The sequence below is a fragment of the Chiloscyllium punctatum genome, chromosome 17 (genome assembly GCF_047496795.1).
Source record: "Chiloscyllium punctatum isolate Juve2018m chromosome 17, sChiPun1.3, whole genome shotgun sequence".
NCBI classification, from domain to species: domain Eukaryota; kingdom Metazoa; phylum Chordata; class Chondrichthyes; order Orectolobiformes; family Hemiscylliidae; genus Chiloscyllium; species Chiloscyllium punctatum.
In genome coordinates this window covers 75,590,096-75,607,849 of record NC_092755.1, presented here as the reverse complement: position 1 = coordinate 75,607,849, position 17,754 = coordinate 75,590,096, and the positions used below count along the sequence as shown (strand labels likewise).

Here is a 17,754-nt window from a genome sequence, read left to right as displayed (position 1 = left end):
GTGATTTGTATCAAAAGTAGAAGCTCAGGAATCAAAAAGATTGCTATGATTGGCAGAACATGTAGGAGAAGTCGAGAGTAATAAAGGGCTGTTTTCCCTGGAGCGTCGGAGGCTGAGGAGTGACCTTATAGAGGTTTACAAAATTATGAGGGGCATGGATAGGATAAATAGACAAAGTCTTTTCCCTGTGGTCGGGGAGTCTAGAACTAGAGGGCATAGGTTTAGGGTGAGAGGGGAAAGATATAAAAGAGACCCAAGGAGCAACTTTTTCACGCAGAGGGTGGTACGTGTATGGAAAGAGCTGCCAGAGGATGTGGTGGAGGCTGGTACAATTGCAACATTTAAGAGGCATTTGGATGGGTAGATGAATAGGAAGGAGTTGGAGGGATATGGGCCGGGTGCTGGCAGGTAGGACTAGATTGGGTTGGGATATCTGGTCAGCATGGACAGGTTGGACCGAAGGGTCTGTTTTCATGCTGTACATCTCTATGACTCTATGACTCTAAAAAAGGAAGAAAATGAATCAGATGGGTGGATAACATTGAAATGTGGATTGAGAGAAGCTTGAAGAAACCAGACAAGAAGGAAGGTGAACCCAAGTCTTTGATGACAGCAAACAAACAAACAAACAAACAAACAAAGTTGCTGTCGTTGAATTTTAATTGGACATTAGTACAGTATAAATATTATCTATGCCACAAAGTTCCAAACCTTCATACCTGTTTTTTTTTGCAAGTGTATAATTTGTATGGAGCTTTTTGCATCAATACAGACTTTGCAAATTTCTAGCTGTCCAACTAAATGACTACCTTGGAAATGACAACTTTAATAGATCTCTAGGTTTAGAAATTCCCATCTTGTAGTTACCACCATGTTCTATACTGACAGCCTGGAAGTTCTCGTGTGAAATTGTCAACATGAATGTTCAGTAGAAGCAGGAAAGATCTGTGTAATCATGTTATAAATGATGTGCTTACTAAATTAAATTAATAATAACTGTCACTAAAATGTAAATCCATAAGATGAAACACCAATGCTTTCCTTTCCTAAAGGTCACATGGGAACCATAGACACGAAATGGAAATCAAATTCACAAAGTAACACACTTCAGTATAATCCATCTCAAAAATCAAACTCTCAGTAACTGTTCCATATGAGGAATCTAAACAATGTGGTACCACTCCCTGTTAACTAATTCTTACATTTGTGGATGAGTTTAAAAATGTTATTTAGTATAATTTGCAAATTTGAATTGTTTAGTACAGAAAGCATGCTAACATTTATTGAGAAGTTTAAATGTGAAAATAACTCTTTAGGAAGAATGCTTTCATACCTTAACTGGTCATTGTAGTCAATACACAAATTTGTGAAAGGCTATCTCTACCGACTTCAATCCTTGCAGGCAATTAATATACTTCAGAAATCACACATCCATATTTTTCTACTGATAGTGTCATAGAAATATCAATTCAAAAATTCAGAAGTTAGCTGGAAGTCTAATTAAAGAAAGTTTGCAGGCTAAGTGAAACCATGCAAATGAATGAAGCGCTCATTTGAGTAACCTAGTATTGAAATAGTGCAGAGGTTTAAAATTAATGGTGTGCAATTAAAGCTTTCATGATAAAACTTGCCTGTATCTACCAATGAGTCATAATAATCTTCAGGACTATCTTGTTTTATCTTTGCAAATAGTTATTTTCAGTTTCCAGGTAGTTTGTCTTTAATTATGAACCGACACATTCATATTTGAGTGTTCTTTGTTCTGTGCAAGTATCAACTTGCATAAAGTAATCACAGTGTTTTGAACATTAAATGTGGTATTCCAAAAATAAAGAGTAATCTCTATGTCTTTCTAAGAAAGGCAATACAACACCACAATTTTTCACTTGTTTTCCATCAATGCTTTCAATGGATAGATATGTTTCAAAATGCTCCCAAAACATCCTCATCTTCAATCCAAACACTTTTTATTAATCTGGAATTTACTCATGCTACACATTACAACTCAGAACCATGAGATATATTCCCAGGCTCACTCACCTTCCACCCTTAAGAAGTTTAGCTTCCAACAAGTTAGTACACCTGCAGGTTTGACACTTTTCATTGTTTTGATGAAAAGGTAATAAAAAAAAACAAAGAAATGTTGCATTTTTTGTAGCCCTTGCTGCAGGAGCTCATTACTACCATCAGTTGTGCCAGATGTTTTTATGAGCTTTTGAAAGCAATCAGAAAAGAGAGAATTTCAAGAACATTACAATGTAGAATATATGCCCAAGCATGTACAAAAATTGTAATTGCTTTTAAATGCTGAAATCTTCTTTTGCAGGTTATTTAGCTTTCAAAGAAACAAATATTATCCATTTTTGTAGTTATTAGGATGTGCATATCTTTTTTGCCCACCGCATTCTCCCCCCTCCAACCGGAGATTGGTGACTGGAAGAGAAATCAAGTTGGGAATGTTTAGGAACAGATTTATGAAGAAACCCAAATGGAAACGTGCATCCCACCATCCCAGTAGAATAGTTAGTGTACTGTAATGGAATTCTGCAGTATTACTCACTGCAGATATTTTTTAAGTAATTTGGATTTCAACACTGCTAAAAAAAAAACACATCTTGTCAAAATATTTTGTCTTGCACTCATCAGGACAATTTACAAGAATACCTATTCACAGGGAAAACCAACACTTACTCTGCATGAAAAGAAAGTACTTATTGGTAAAAGCATTGCCATGGAAAGTGCAACCATTAATGATGACTGATAGTTAACTGCTAAGCTTTGTTTAAATGTTAAACCTGCAGGTTGATTTGGATTGGCCATGCCCTGAGAAATCAACCAGCAAATGGCTGTCACCAATTTTGTTGAGAGGCACAGAGCATTTACATTTTTTTTCCTGTCTGCAAAGAACTGGATCCTGTGTAGTAATATAAATAGCTTCCAGTACATGCTATCTGCCACACTGTGAGCATGACAGACAAACCTAAGTTGCTTCCAAGTATAATTCTTTGCATATTCAGGATTATCCAGGAAATGTTGTTCAATGGTAGAATTCCAAGCAGTTTGATATGACCAACAAGTCTTACATGCTACAAACTTGGCATCAGATGAGCACTGAAATTCATATATACATGATCCATTTGTTGGCTTAACAACAGCACTGTGTTCATGCAGTACAGCACTTGTATTGCTATTGCATTGTAATAGCATAAAACAGGCAACTTCACCTCTTGCTCAAACATCTAATTGCCAAACAATCAGCACTCTCCTCTCAGGCAGCATAGATGTTAATTTTCCATTTAATGGTACTCTTCTGAATTGTCCTGATGGGTGTAAGACAAAGAGCTTTAATAAAGTGCATCTGTTTTTCTGTACTTGCAAATAACTAACTGTACTTTGTACATTAACGAAGAACATCATAAACACGTTAATGTGAATGGTTTCCTTATTCCATCTTGACGCTGTGTTTTACATTGCAGCAGGATAATTGTCAGACCTTTACTTTCTTCCCTCTTTTATTTGTGTGTGAAATAGTTGATACTGTATTGGTATACCTACCAGATTGTAAATTTGACGATTAAGGCCAGGATCTTAGTACACTTCTTTGTTCATTATGACTCTATTAAGTGTACAATTTTTTTAAAAGTGCAGTACATGTTAAGAGATAAACAACAATGGTCCAAAAGTCCAGTTGTGAACCAGTCTCACTGAAGTCATGACGTATAAAAGGAAGGATTGTGTAATCAAATTGCTAACCTGCCTTTTCCCTCTATGTAAGCCAATTGACTGGAACATCAGTTACCTTTTCTGTTCTTATTTCATATATTACAAAGGAAAGGAGTTGGATATTTAACCTGTTAGGGGGAGTTTTTCACTGCCTCCAGTGGCATGGGCAACTGCAAGAAATTAATCTCATAAGATGCAACTTCTGACTATTAGCATCATTTCTTACTGTTCACTCACTTGTGCTTACTTGGAAGCTTCCAGTCTCTATGGTTTGCACTCCATTTTAGTGCACAGGCTCTTCATTGCTGAGTTACAGTCTATCAGCCCCTGGAGCTTGCATTTTTTTAACCATAAAAGGGATAGGTAGACAGCTTGTTGTTCGGCAAAGTACTAAAGTAACACCACACCTACTGCACGTGCCAGCAGCTAATACAGCGACGACATTGCATGAGCTTCAACCAAATGGCCTCATCTGAAAGTCAAAGGGAACTTGTCTTTACTGGGGGTCAAAGAGGACTATGATAAGTTAGTGGCTACTGCTATAGCCAGACTAGGGGTTTGTCTATAGTCAGTCAGGTGCATTGTCCCAGAGTCGAGAGATCAGTGTCTTTGCAATCTGGGATGTGGACCAGGGGAGTCCTGCTGGTCATGCACAGTCAGGAGGTTACAGGTAGGTAAGTCAGGAAACAATGAATCTGGGGAGTGGGCCAATCCACAAAATATTCCTTCTTCAAATAACGATTGAAAATGTTTTTAAAAGTCACAATGTTACAAACTACTTTCTAGATTCCTTACACAACAAATCCCTGGAGAAAAGTAAATACAGCCAAAGGAGAAGTAATTAATTCATTTAACAGTATAATAATCAACTGAGAACATGCTCCGTGCGCTCTCTGTTGGGAATGAAGCAAGACTAGACAAAAGAACATACAAAATAAAAGATTGGAAATTTTATTGGTGGATTACATGAAAGATACATAACTTTCAAAGAAGCAAGTCAAACATAAGCCATTTAACTATGTATAGTCAAAAGAGACATATACCAGAAGTGCAAGTTAGATCCTTTCAGAATGTATCAAAAACCACAAAAGCAACTAGGTAAACATTCGTGAATAATTAATTACATCTACTTTCTAGAAAATAAAATTCCAAAACAAAACTTAGTTCAGTACTTGCCCTGATGTCCTATTACAGCACTTATTTGCCCAATATTAGAGCTTTATGCCAGCTCTGATCAAGAGACCATTCACGAGTTAAGGATGCATTTCCACAGGAATAATTAATTTCACCATTTAGGTGTATTCACTGAAATGAGAGTCTGTTTACAACAAAATCATGAGCAAAGTTAGTGCACAAATGAACAAAACAAGCAAAAGTGGTTTGATTCAATGGAATCCCTTCCAAACTGATCAAGGAAAGGAAAACCATTTTCCAAAATTTGTCAATGACCCATAAAAGACCTCTGGCGCATCCTGCATGACTGCAATGCCTTATGCAGCACAATAATGTACTCCTTACTCCATCATCTATTTACCTGGGAAAAGTGAAAAGCCAGATAAAATCCAGATTAATAGGGAAAACAAAAAAATTATGGGAAATTTATTTCAAATGCCTTCCAACAGGTAGAAAGAAGGATCCAGGAATCCGTAATTCTATAAATTACTAATGTTTTACACAAGGAAAACTCCAGACCAGCCTTTCAACCAAACTCCTGGCTAGCCTCCAACTTGCTGCCTTCCACTAAAACGATCATATAAAACTCTGCTGTCTGACTCCTAATTCACAGTAAATCCACTTATCCATCACTCCTGTGCTCAATAACCTAAACTCGTTTCCAGTTAAATAATACTTCAATTTTAAAATTCTCAACCTCATCTTCAAATCTTCATGGCCTTATCCCTCGCTATCACTATAATTGCCTCTATATCCACATCCCTCCAAGAAATCTTCACTCCTCGAATTGCAACCTCTTTAAAATCTTTGACCAAAACTCTAAATTCCGTCCCTAAATCTCTCAAGCAGTCTACCTCAATTTTCTCCTCTTAATATTCCTTATTTTATTCCTAAACCTTCATCTACCCTATTAAATGCATGATTCATATTTTGTTTCATATTACCTCTGCAAAGCACTTTGCAGTGATTTATGATAATAGAGGCATTATGTAAATGTAAGTTGTTGTTGATGCCATCATCATGAAATTAAAGTGGCTCAAGTCACATCTGTGGAAATCAAACTGAGATTCCAACTCTATGCTACCCACCATTACAAAACTTACCCAGTGTTCGAATCACAGTTCAAGTGTTGCTAAAGTGACGGATCAGTGTTTGTCCTCAAAACAGCATTATAATAAATACTGACATAAATCTTACCCACGGTACCTCTTCCTACCTCCTGACTTGATCTACAAATATTGATTTCACAATCAGATTGCAAAAGTATGAGGAGTTGCAATGTTGCTAATCTAAAGCACAAACAGGAAATTATTTATTTCTAGGCAACTTCATATATGACAATTACTGACAAGCTTTACAAAAATAAAATTAACTTATTTTAATGATCAACTTTCATTGATAGTTCTGCTAACACTACACATTCTATACTAGCTCACTATTCTATACGATTTCACCGGAAACCTTCCCGCTTGAATATAATAATTTACGTAAAAAACCTGCAATTGAACAAGAATTTAGGAGTTTTCTAGCCTTAAAATCTGTTTGAAACAACCTTATCTAAGGTTTCTTTTTCAGGCAGGTTGAGGTAACTGTGGCTTGACTGTGCAGACATCAGTAAAATGCTAGTGGTACATTACAAAGTTGTAATGATGACTCATAACAGAAAAACAGAGAAAGTACGCAAGATGCTTGGTGAATAAATGAATGTTCATTGATGTATTTGAAACCATGATCAGACAAAGCTCATAATTAAAATTAATCTCTAAACATCCTGTTCATCCAATAGAAAAAGGGAATTACACCTCTAACTCCGATATGATAAAACACAAATATTAGAGCTGCATGGTTCAGCAAAACCAGGATCAGCAAAACTCTTAACAGAACTAACAATTGCCTTGAGTCACCTAAATTCAATGACTTTGTCCCACTTTACCCCTGTGAAAGATTTTGGAAAGCAATTGTGTCAAAAAAAATAGTAGTTGTATTTATGTCACACCTTTCATGTTGAAAAGTGCTTTGCACAATGAGTTATAGAAGTATTCTATGAACAGACTGCACATGAGATTTAGATTTAACTAAAATGGATACTTTTCCACATTAATACCTACAGAATAAAAGCTATTACTGCAGAGAGTCATCTTTCATTCCCAGACAAAATCTCAACTATTTTTAGTGCATCGGGACCATGCACATTCCTGATGCTCATTTCATAATGCTACGCATTTGAGATTATTTTTGACGTGGTCAAAGAACTCAGAAAACAGAGATGAAGTTGGTTGGTTTCTGTTTGTGAAGATTTACAGCTGAATGAATTGCTTTCCATTTCTTTCTGGTGCCCATTGCAGCTGGGTCTTTACATACAGAATATTTATTAATCCCGAACCAAAACTTGGCCTACACAAGTCCAAGGCAAAAACAGATTACCAAGCAGTTGTGCTGTATTATATTCAGATTTGTAAATGCAAGATTCTATAAAACTTTATATGAAAATATCAGTTTTATTTCTTTGACCGTCAGCTTTTACTTTCCTCATCAGAGGAAGAAATCAATAATACTTAGAAATGAAAATACAGGTAAAACTGGAGATCCATTAAGGTACAGAGGTGAATTGGACTAATATGCATCATTCACAAGTTTTACTGATTTTTTCTTCTAGATATTCAGACCTAAAATATTGATATGTGGCAACAAAGGTTGAAGGGACTTGCACCAAACATCCTTATTTTCAAACCAGCCCAAAATAATTTTTTGAAAAATAAATCTCAGGTAATCATTTAAAGAACCAAGTAATGGTTTGGAATTATCTGCCAGAGTGCAAAAAGTAAAACAAAACCCTAAAATGACACCAATTTAGTGCTTAGTTAAAGAAGCCATGGGATAGAATTCATGCACTGCAGAGACAGGAAATGTTAGAGGTTAGACTAGTACAAGAAGAAACTTGCATTTAAATAGCATCTTATCTCGTCCTCAGAAGCCAATAGATTACTTCTTAAATGCAGTGTTTTTACACAGGCAAATGCAACAGACAGGAAGTTCAGACACAGCAAGGTCCCACACAAATTATTAAAATACCAGAATAGACGAGTGGATGAAGGAACATCATTGGACAGGAGACCCGAGAATGCTGAATTTCGCTTCCACACAGGGCCATTAGGTCAATAATGTCCACCTGAGCACATTAAAATTTCAGCCAGAATATAGCACTTTCTCAACATGAATTGAAGTGTCAGCCAAGTGATATAGTCAAGTTTTTAGACAGATTTTGTTAGTGTATGCCACACCCAATTTATGAATATAGAACATTATGATTAACTTCAAAGCAGGGGAAAAATCATGCACAGTATTCTTTCCCTTGTTCAATAACCTTTTTGGTCAATTAAGTCGAGAAAACCTTATGTAAAGTAAAATTACTTTAACTGGCACATACATTTTTAGATTAGACAATACTACTAAACTAACAGATATACTCTGTAATGTCTTCATTTTCCAATGATGTTGCAGCATAGGTGTTCTGCGAAAAGCTTTTTGCTGACAACATATTTAAGCTAGATATTGAGTCACACTATCAGCAACACCTGCTTCCTCATAAGCTATTTCACAGAAAGCACTTTGCTTCTTTTCTGAGAAATGAGACAACAAGTTTTCAATTTATGAAACAGGAGATGTAGAACTTTGATTTATGTTTCAATACTCAAATGTATCACATGCATATGATCAGTGTTTGTGATAAGCAGGGACAAAAAGAGAACATGCAATATTCTGACTGTGCATCAACTGTTCGTAAGTTATAGACATCAGTTGATAACTTCCTGTATTTCACATAGTGATCCGTGAGATGCAGTTTTTAAAAAAACAATTCTCTCTTATTTCCTGACCTCTTTTCTCAATATGTTGAATCTAGCTGGGTGAATTAAGATACAATAGCACTAACAGACTTCCATTATTTCAAGATTTCTTAACCTATGGTTGATAATGAGTCAACTTGTGATAGTAAGGGACAATGTAAAGGGTTCAATCCTTTCCTCAGTCAAGATACCAAAACATAGATTGTTTAGCAGGAAATCACCTGTTTCCAATTTTAGCTTCATGGTGGCACATGACTGAGATTAAACTAGGAATTGCATCTACGACCTTAAGGCTCTGCAACACATGGGAGTGTACTTGCCTAATAGGGATGCTATTTTATTTTCTGTTTTCCCTTCAAGACAATGATTCATTAAGTCCTTTATTGTACTGACTGGCTATTCAACTGCAGGGCCATTGTCAAGATTGATCTTACGGTCACTTAAATTTCCAGTAGGTGAAAATGGAAAACAATCAAGAAAATAAACATCAGCTAATATTCCCCTCTCAATTCCTGAGCATTTTGAGCAATTTAAGCTCTTGCATACCACCTCAACGAAGCTGTTACAAACAAAATTATTAAAGACAGTGAATGGAATGTTATTTCAAGGTGTTTGGAACACAATTTGAGGAAGTGTTGTTTTAGTGGTACACAGCCTTGGTCAGATTCCATCTGGACACTGCATCAGCATTGGCCACCATCCATCAGTACAAAAGGTATTGACCATGAGGGAAAGGATTCAGGAGAATGATAACACATTTTAAAGTGTTAAATTATGGAAACAAATTGCATAGACCAGGCTTGTGTTCACTTGACTTTAGGTTGAGGGGTGATCTAATTGAAGCATTTAAAATTACAAAGGGACTTGATAAGATAGATCTGAAGAAATCATTGGCTTGAGTGGAAGAATCTAGAACAAGGAGCAATCATATTAAAATTATAGCCAGTTCTCCATTTAAATGCCAAATGTTTTGCATAAAGTGTTCCAGAAACTTATACCTCTATTCCAAAAGACTGAGTACTGAAGCAGTTGAAATATTGAGGACTGGGTGAACAGATTTTTTTGTTCATCAGGGAATCAAGGGATTTGGAACAAAGACAGGTAAATAGAGTTGAGGTGCTGATTTTTGAGAAAATATGTAGCTCAGGTTGATGCTAAATACGTAAGTTAGCTCGCTGAGCTTGAAGGTTTGCTTTCAGAGTGAGGTACAGATCACCTTTTGAGCACTTGGAAGCACTTAGATGACTGAACTATTTCTATCGCAATTAATTGAACCCAGAACCTCCCAGGCCTAAAGTGCACAGCTCAGCTTTTCATTCAACAACTTTCAAATCTTTGAGTGAATTTACAACCAGGAAAATGAAAAAGGGCTCTGTTACTCCTCTGAAATCTGCAGAAGCAAAATACCCTTTAGTTACTTGAATACAGAGAACACAAAAATCATCTTAAGCCAAGTCTTTAGCTTTGCACAGTACTCATTCAAAGTGCTATATCATAATACAGACGGACTTAAAAAAGGAAAGAGGTTTAGATAATAAAGCATCAAGGCAAACTGTGATTGATTTTGCTACCAAAAGGTTAAGCACATGTAATTTGTAAAGTAATAGAATGTAATGAGAGAACTCAAATATTGCTGTAAAAGAAGACATTTTGTCAAAGCCTTTCATCTTGCACTTAGGACATTTCACAAAAATAAAAATTCATGGGGATAAACAGCATTTATACTGCTTGAGAGTGTACTGCTAATCAGTTGGCAAGTGCATGGATTGGACTAGGCATTGCCAAAGATAATGCACCCATAAATGCTGCCTGACAGTTAATAGCCAGATTTTGTTTAAATGTTAAAACAGGCAGGTTGGGTCTCATTGGTCAGGACATTGTCACAAGGAATGATCAGGGAAATGAATGTAACTGAATTTGTTGAGCCTAAACAAGTGTAGTGCATGTACATATTCTTTCTGTCTGCAAAAAAACAGGCCTTCTGTGTATTAAGATATTCAGCTTCCAGAACACGCATTCTACAAGCTCAACTGAGAATTGATTGTCAAAATACTTCCTGCACATTCACGATTATCCAGCCTATGTCTTCCAATTGCAGAATCACGTCTAGTATCAGACACTGCATTATGGGTTTTTCAAGTGTGGGCTGGTTGGGTACAGTCCGTACCTTGATTGTTGCAAACAGCCGAAAGGACATACTGTTTGAAATGATCCACCAGTCCTTGAGCTGTATAACCAACAAACCTAGCATCATACAGTCACAGAAATTCATTTAGCATATTACTAATTTCTCTGATAAGCAAAACTTGTTTTTGCTTGACAGCAGTATCCTGTTAATGACGAAACCACCCATGTTGCGAGTGCATTGTAGCACTGTGAAAGAGCTAGCTTTACCTGTCCCTCAAACCATTCTGATGAGTGTAAGATAAAAAGGCTTTGGCAAAATGTCTATTTTCATAAATACATTTGGATTTGCCCATATGCCACCACTACTCATATGACGTTTGAAACATCTCATCTTAGGAAGGAACAGAAAACCAAATTGATTCAAAGTGTTTTGTCTCAAGCAGCTAGCTATAAAGAAGCAATGGTAAAAGTCTGGGGCAAGTCTCTCTGAGCCCTTTGACCTAAGAACAACGTATGGGTAACTTTTAAAACATTGTCTACACCGCAATACATCAGGACCACGGTTTTAAGATCATTTGAAGATAATTAAATAGGGCTTCACTTTGAATCAGTACAAAACAGGCAGTCAATTCTCATTCAGAATAATGAAAATTCTTGAACTTATTCGACATAATAGGCTCACTGTCTTGTCTGTGCTTTAACAGTAAGCATTTTTTAATCGGCATTTAGAGACTTTTGTTCAAATAATCAAAACAGCATGCAACTTTTAATTTACATAATTTAAATGGCATTTCTTGGAAATGCCTGAGTAATACAATAAACTTTTGTGAAGGCTTTCAAATGAGGTTTTATAAGTAGACCGTTCAGAATACTCTGTTTATTCCGTGCATTTGTTTGACAGTACTGGATCAACATCAGTCCAGGAAGCAATTGCATCAGGGAGACCCAGGGTTAAACACCTTGTTAGGAGTTCTGCCCCAGATTACTATAGCGGATTTTCTATTGAGATATGTGCACACTCTAGAAGGAGCAGGGTTGAATGTAATGTCCACTTTTGTCAACTCGTTAAATGGTTTGCTGACAATTAGAACTGGGCATTAGCTGCTGGATCCCAAACCATACATCGAGCTCAGTTCCAGTTCAGGATAAACTCTGGAGGAAAATTTTAAAGAGGTTGCCAATTGAGAGGCTACCTTCGAAAACCCTGTTTCACCATTTATGAGGCAGAGACATGAACAGGCACAGAATACAGGGATAAGGACCTTGTGCACACAGATGGGACGAGTTTGAAATGACATTATGGTTGGCACAGACACATTGGACTGAAGGGTCTGTTCTTGTGCTTTCTGTTCTGTGTTCTATTAAGGACATATTAACTAATGCAGGCTGTAGGAAGCCAGCAGGCCCACTAGGGCAATACCACAATAGATGTGAAAGCAAAAGGCAGTTTCTTTGTGAAGTTGGAGGCACCTTCTGAAGCCTTTAGAAAACTTAAAATTAAAATGTGGCTAAGCTGTCAGGCGATCATTCTGAAGGGGGAACCCTTCCGCAGTACAGCCCTCCCGCCACCCACAGCTGGGTGGTGGTGGTGGTTTGGGGGGTGGGGGAGGGGGTGATGGTGAGGATAGTGATGAAATTAAATGGAGGCATGGCTGTCTTACCAACCTGCCAGCAGGAGGCCACCTCCATCCACCTAAAGGGTTTCAGCCTCAATAATTGGGCCCTCATCTGTTTGGAAAACTCTGGGTGGATTGTAAGGAGTGCCCCCAATTGACATATTAAATGGCTTCAATTGACACCCATTACAGGTAGGCTGCAGTTCTCCAGAAGCAGTTTTCATTACAGATAGGTTTTTGAATGCAAACACTGCAGCACACTGACCTGTGGCATGAAATTATTGGCCTGACCTTGCCCCTTTTACTGCAAGAAAATCCAACCCTTAAAATGTCCAGGTTCAAGGATGAAAAAATGGTTGTTTGGATACTGAAGGATTATTGCTGCCACAAAGTTCATGGCCTTTAGCAGAGGAGAGGCTAGAAACTGAATACTGGCTCTGCGTTGCCAGGATTCAATGAGATTTGCCATTCAGTGGTAATTAATGTAGTTTCATAATGGACTTGATAACAACTGAATTCATTCAATCAAAAGACAATTTGGCTTTTATAAAGGAATGCCAATTTACAGAACCTAACTGCATTAAAGACACTCCATGTTGAGTCATTGTGCACCACTATTAGATTTAAAGATTCTCTTAAACTAATTCTGGAGTAAAAATTCAAATGCAAGAGCAGGCAGGCTTAGCAGAGGCTAAAAAATAACACACTCAATATATTGTACAAAAATAGCCTGGTTTCCTGGTTATTGTTTGTGCTGTTCTATACTGGTACAAAGTGGGCCCACTGGTGAGAGGAAACCGGGGGGGGGGGAAGGGGAAGAGTTAAAGTGCACCAGAACTGAAAGATTATAAATTCTAAATTCTCTCTACACACAAGTAGTCACGCCATTTGGCTGACTTATTCTTAGGGCCAGAATTGCCGAAGGTAGATACAAATGGGAATGCTATATATCTGCAATTATGGCAAAGTTTCTAAAGCATGCACAGAATTAGTTTAAGAGAAGCTGAAACAATCTATAAATCTAATAGTGGTGCACAACAACTCAACATGGAGTGTCTTTAATGCAATTAGGTTCTGTAAATCTAAGCAATACAGGAATATTTGACCTCTTAAGTGTGTGCACGACCTCAACAGTGGGGATACTAAAAATACCTCAACTGGAGGAGCAGAAAGCCAAGATTCTTGTTACATTATTTTAGCGCAAGTAAAATAAGCAGCAATGTGTGGATATTGTGCAAGGAAAGGTTTAACCACAGTTTCTCCCTTTCACTAGCCTAAATTGCCAATACTCAATGTCAAAGTGCAGATACAGAAAGGATCCTTGGGTTTAATATTGGAAGGTTATTCCATCTGTGGGGTTACAGACCAGCATACATTAGCTTTATGGCAGAAAGAGAAAAATCAGGCTGGGGTCAGGGTGGTGAGGAGGAAGAAAAAAAGAATGTAGCCCTGCATTTACAGAAGTTTAGACTGCTCACCTATCACCCTACAAGGATAGTTGGTTGGATAACGACTCTTCCTGAAAAAGCCCAACCCATAACTAAAACATGCCATGGGTAGGCTAAACTAGTTTATAGTGAGACCTTGGCTTCAGAGTTGGAGAAATGGGCACCCTGGAGAGCGGTTAGCCATGTCCCTGCTTTGTGCAGAACACCTCCTGAAAGGGCTTCCACTCCTTCCTTCCCACCTTTCTCGTGTTGGCCATCAGATCAAACATCCTGCCCATTTCTGCCATGCCAACCATACTTTGATATGTGCTGTGAATCATTAAAACCCATGGCTGGCCAATAAGCCTCATGGATGTTTAATTATTTATTTACATATGCGTGCAGGCTGCTGATTTATGCACATTCCCATGCAGCATATATCAAGGATGAGCACTTGAGTGGATGGAATGTTGGGTGACTTATTTTATATGTCATCCTCAGTGCTGTAAATATGGCCCAGCACAGGCATGTAAATTTTAGCCAACAGTACTTGAACTTTAGTGGATCAATAAATATAATTTTGTTGCGTAACAGATTTCTATATTTAATTTCAACTCCATCAGAGCTAAATAAATTAAAACATGTAATGTTCATAAATTGTGTTTATTGCTTTTGTCTGAAACTGTTATCATTTGTCAGAGAGCAATGATGCACCAAATATGGAAGTAAAATCCAGATAAAAGGAAAACAACACTTCCACAGCACAACAACAGGAAACAGAACATCAAATGTTTATCTCAAAGTCAAAGGCTGCATATAGTCTAATGACATTACTACAAAGTACACAGAGAAACAAAAGAAAATTTCACATTTTTACAGTAAATCTGTGCAATTCTTTTTAACGGACACTGATCCTTAATGTTGCTCACAGTGTGCTTACACCTCTTTCCCAATAATAATGCATCATTTTAAAATTGAAATCATTGATTGGTAAAATAAATCAATAAGCCTAGGGTTTCCTGCTGTGAGGTGAAAAATTGATTCATGTCACATAATGCTATAGCAGCTAGGTCAAGACATTTAACATGCTATCACCCAAAGGCTCAGTGGGTGAATGTTACATAAAGAATGGTATTGAACTGTATGGACTTTGTATCAAGAGACCATCAGGGAGGAGAGAGATCACAGACCAAAATGACATTGGGAAAACTGGGATGCAGTTCCAGTTGTAAAATACAGAGAAGATTTTTACAGGGTGCTTAGGAATAATCCTGAAAGTCCAAGTTAACCAGAACATTGAAATACTATTTATAATACACTATTCTTCTCTGGGTTTCTGGGTTCTGAAGTACAGATAAATAGGTGCTTGATTTTCAGTTCTATGAAGGCAATTTGTTTATTTTAATGACCAGAAGCTCTTTTGTTAGCAGTGAGTCAAAACAGCATTTCCAAGAAATCATGTGACTTAAACTAAACTCAGCAAGCTACCTGTTGAGATGGCTGAAGTGTTATTGAGTTAAGATTTACAACCCAGAGAGAGAGAGAGAGAGACACAGACAGACAGACAGAGAAATAAGACCATTCAACCATAGGAACAGTCTCTTGAGCCTGCTCTGTCATTCCACAGGAGTCCAAAACTAGAGGGTATAAGTTTAAGGTGAGAGGGGAAAGATTTAAAATGGACCTAAAGGGCAACTTTTTCACACAGAAAGTGGTTCTTGTATGGAATGGGCTGCCAGAGGAAGTGGTGGAGGCTGGTACAATTACAACATTTAAAAGACATCGGATGGGTATACGGATAGGAAGGGTTTAGATGGATATAGACCAAATGCTGGCAAATGGGACTAGAGTTATTTAGGATATCTGGTCGGCATGGATGAGTTGGACCAAAGGGTCTGTCTCCATGCTGTACATCTCTATGACTCACCAAAACACTGTTTTGCCTGGTTTAATTAACATTGTCTAAGAATTTTTCAAATTTGAACAAAGTTCAATTAATTATAAAAATGTCATTACTCCCAAAGGGTTAACCTACCAAAAAAAAGGAAAAGCTGAAACATAATTGACATGGCTCATAAGCAGGAAATGTACAGTTAAATATTTATATAACATTTAGAAGGATATTGCTATATTAATGCTGCTGTTTAAAGGAGGCCAAGTTCTCCAAGTTTAGATGCACTCATCAGGCAATAAGGGAGTGCCTCACCACCACCTCATAAACTTCACTTTTTTAAACCAAGCCATCAAAGAAGGAAACATCCAAACAGCTGGTAACTGCAGGTGTGCTGATGACCTTTTGTTTCTAACTGTGCAAGCAAGGATATATTAGGAAATTATTTATGCAGAACTTAATTTACTTGAAACCAGTAAAAGAAAGTTTTGACATGACACATGTGAAACACCTTTGATACCTTTTAAGCAAAAAGCAAAAAGCTGCAATTCAATTTTACCAACAGTGAAATTAACTATTTCTTCCAAAGCCTAGCAGTGCTCATACATATAGTTTTGAGAAATATTTAAGCAACGTCCCCAAAATTTAACTCACCTTAGCCAGTAAAATTACTTTGGTAATACCACATTATGATAAGTGGATATCTGTGGTAGTACAACATGCTGCCCTTACTTAACAATCCTTCTATACTACATTGGATGTGCTGTTGCAACTAACCTCTAAACCATCACAGAAATGTTTGTATGTAACTTCCAGAACAGAAATACACATTTTGAGCATAGAATACAACTTGTTTGGAACTTTTCCAAACATTTAAAAGACATAAGACAAAAACAGTTGATGGTGTACAGCCATACATTAGGTGGCTAGTTTGCTGAGTTGAGAGTGTGTTGCTGGAAAAGCACAGCAGGTCAGGCAGAATCCGAGGAGCAGGAGAATCTACGTTTTGGGCATAAGCCCTTCATCAGGAATGAGGCCTCATTCCTGATGAAGGGCTTACGCCCAAAACGTAGATTCTCCTGCTCCTCAGATGCTGCCAGACCTGCTGTCCTTTTCCAGCACCACACTCTCGACTCTGATCTCCAGCATCTGCAGTCTTCACTTCCTCCTGGCTAGTTTACTGAGCCAGCAAAGACACAATGGGCTGACTGATCGCGTTCTGAACTACTTTTCTATTGTTCTGTAAAGATCTGACAAGCACTAAGTGATCATTCATAATTTCTGATCCTATATATCTTTACTGCTGAGAGGGCATCTTCAATAATTATGTAGTTACTGATGAAAACAATAATTTTATATCTGCTGACAAACTTCATTGCTTCAACATTTACATGCTCCAAACTTCTGATCAATTCTCACCTTTTCTGCAAATTGCCAACATTTGGAACTGCATTTCTTGCCTGACAATCTAGTCAGTGACCTTATCGTTGAAAAGTGCATAAGTTGTACTTTACACTGCAAATCAAAGCAACAGTATCATATAATACCTGACAAGTTTTTATATGCTCCCTTCTCCAAGTCACCACTAAATTCTATCAATTTTAAAATTGTAAACACCCAAAAGGTTTTCAAAGGTGTGTTTTAACCTAACTGGGCTGAGCACACCTGTGTTGCTCTGTCAAGTGCTACAACAGATGCTGCTTTGGGAGACCTCAAAAAGGTACACATTAGCTTATGGAGTTCATGGGTTTATTGCGTATAGCTTATTACAATTGTTTCAATATGTCATCAAGACTGCCGACTCAATCACCTCAACTTAATTAACAAGCTTTAACACAGAGCAATTCAAAATGGAAAGTAAATTATTTTAAAACTTAAATTTTTTTTTTTAAAATCAGCCAAATTCTGAAATCAATTAGCCAGAAAATGAGTTTTCAAAAAAGGTGCACTTA

The 17,754-nt window shown here is 37.3% G+C and overlaps 1 protein-coding gene across 4 annotated transcripts in view; it reads right to left on the bottom strand.

Annotated features, from left to right (window-relative positions):
- sh2b3 (SH2B adaptor protein 3) overlaps nucleotides 1-17,754 on the bottom strand; it is a 185,729-nt gene that overhangs the window by 159,315 nt on the left and 8,660 nt on the right. The window lies entirely within an intron of this gene.